This window comes from Triticum aestivum, chromosome 2B, assembly GCF_018294505.1.
Source record: "Triticum aestivum cultivar Chinese Spring chromosome 2B, IWGSC CS RefSeq v2.1, whole genome shotgun sequence".
NCBI lineage: Eukaryota > Viridiplantae > Streptophyta > Magnoliopsida > Poales > Poaceae > Triticum > Triticum aestivum.
The window spans coordinates 71,771,661-71,774,490 of record NC_057798.1 but is presented as its reverse complement, the minus strand read 5'-3'; positions in this window follow the sequence as shown (position 1 = coordinate 71,774,490).

Genomic DNA, 2,830 nt, shown 5'->3' with positions numbered 1-2,830 from the left:
TTTGCTGGTATTTTTCGATACTACATATTGTACACGTTATGCATATATATAAACAGATTTTCTCGTAGAACCGCACATATATAAATATATATCATCGAATGTCTCACAACCAACACCATTAATTTTTCACACACACACATACATATATATATATATATATATATATATATATATATATATATATATATATATATATATATATATATATATATATATTCAGACGGTCTATTCTGCTAATATTAGCAGAATAACTATTCTGCATACCACTTCGGCACTGCACGCTCAACAGAAACACACTGCATCATTTGACGACGAGCACTGCAATAGAGACTAGTGAACTTCTCGTCGGAAAAAACTGCACGTGTTATTTTTTCGGTACTGTTTTCGCTCTAATTTTTTAACCGTTTATCGGAATGAGACGTGTAATATACCATTGAAAAGCTGTGGATTAGGCGCAACTTCGACATGTTGAACACTTTTCGAGATTCCACACGGTTTAAGAGCAGTTTTGAAAATAGTGCGGCGGATGACGAGTGACAGCGAGCGTTTTTTCGCGTTTTTTTCTAAACCGCTTGTCGGAATGAAGCAAATGATACGCCGTTGGATAGATATCGTCGAGGCGCATCTTTTTCATATATAAATCTTTCTCTAATTCATTACGGTTTAAGAGCAGTTTCGAATTTACTAAATCGCAGAACTCTTTTTTTCAATTTTTTTGAAATTTTTGGTACTGTTTTTGCTCCAGTTTTCTAACCGTTTGTCAAAACGAGACATATGATACGCCCTTGGAAAGCTACGGACAAGGCGCAACTTCCATATGTTGAAATGGTTTTGAGAATCCTTACAATTTTTAGTTAATTTTGAAAATCGTGCGGCTGACTTCAAGAGGCAGCGGCTGTTTTTTCGTGAAGTTTTTACGAACTGCTGGTTGGAATAATTCAAATCATACCCCGTTGGAAATATATCGACGAGTCGCAACTTTTTCATATACAACTCTTCCGCTAATTCCTTATGGCTTAAGAGCAGTTTCGATTTTACAAAAATGCGGATATGCTGTTTTTTGCGACACCCAAATCGTCGTGTGCACTGCATCAGAAAGATAGTGCACTGCTTCAGACTGAAAACCGCACTGCATCTGATAGACTGAAAATTGTCATGCGTACACGACGAACGAAGTGCACTGCTTCAGACAGATGAGTGCACTGCTTCAGATCAAAACCGCACTGCATCAAAACGGAGTGAAAATCATCGTGTGTACGCGACAATGAAGTATGCTGCATCAGATAGATCAGTGCACTGCTTCAGACCAAAACCGCACTGCATCAAATAGACTGAAAATCATCGTGCGTACGCAATAACAAAGTGCACTGCAGCTCCCAATGCATTTTTACTTTCGTGTGCACTGAAATAAGGGAACCACAAAGATTTTAACAATGAAGTACAACAATTTGAAAAAAATGTACTTCTTCGGTTCACCGAGCGCACTGCTTTTACCAAGTTTTTATTTTACAAACTAAGTAATCCACACAAAGTCCTTTTTTCTGTCTCCACATTACAATCACCCACAAAATACAACCCAACTGCAACTTTTTATAAAATGTACTGCACACATCAACACAGCGAGAATGCAAATGCTTTGCGTTGCCGAACCGTGCACAGTCGCCGGACGTACTTCACTCAGCAAGCGAGCTGCAAAACAAACTTCAGTGAGCCGCAAAAACAAACTTCACTGAGCCGCGGAGAGGGCTCCCTCGGCCGAGGCAACCACCGAATTTGTTCTGCATTTTTTTTCTCAAATCAATAACAGTATGACTTCTTTCATTCATCAAGCAGGTGGCGGAAATCGGAAGCGCACTGCATTGGGCAACTGCACATCCAAAAGTTGCGCACAAGATGAAGTGCACATCCAAAATCTGCAAAAACAAAGAGAAAAAAGGCCTTCTGCGAACTGCATCGGCGGCAACTCGTGTTCCCAGGATGCCGGCGCCGTCGTTGACTGTCTTGGCGCACTCTGGGCGGCTGCAGGTGAGGTGGAGCTCCTCCGGCCTTGGACCACGGGTCCACGGCTACCGCAGGCGGCAGCCAACCGTCCGGGCGTGAGGTTGGACGCCCGCAGATGCGCGAAGAGGCACCGATGCGGGGCAGCCCGTTCGATCCCGACGACCTGAGGGTCACGAGAAACCGTGGATAAACGGACCAGGGCCATCGGCGAGGGAGCATGCGTGGGTCAACGACAGTTGCTGCTCGATCCCGTCTGCTAATGGCGCAGCAGGGCCAGCTCCGCCCTGATCCCGTGGCCGCGGGCCAGATCCACACCAGCAGCCGCGTGTGACGCTTGAGGGCGGCGCGCCTGCATCAACCCCGGGGCGGTGGGCAGGTTGGAATTGTTCGCGGCAGTGTCGTCAGGCTTGGTCGGAGGCAGGGGCGCCGGACGGCATCAAGGGCTGGGCGGGGCTGAGGCCGTTGACGGGGTGGGCCGGCATCGCGCGGTGGGGCCAGGGAGGGGGCCGTGGAGGGCGGCGGGCGCGGGGTGGAAGAAGGTGGGAGGGTGCCATACGCAGATGGGGAAGAAGATATAGTGGGAAGTGAGGCTCACCTCGCCAGAGAACGTGGGGAGGGCAGGGCGGCAGATCAAGGTGGGGCGGTTGCGTGCGGTGCTGGATCCACGCGTCGGCGAGGCGGTGAGGCCACCATCGCTGGTAGATGAAGGCGCGCCCTCTGCGGGTGCTGGGGCGGTGGAGTGGCGTGGCCGGCGGAGATCGGAAGGGAGGTGACCGGGGTTGGGGAGGACGGCACGGGAGAAGGTGAGGCGACCGGGGGTTAGGTGTGG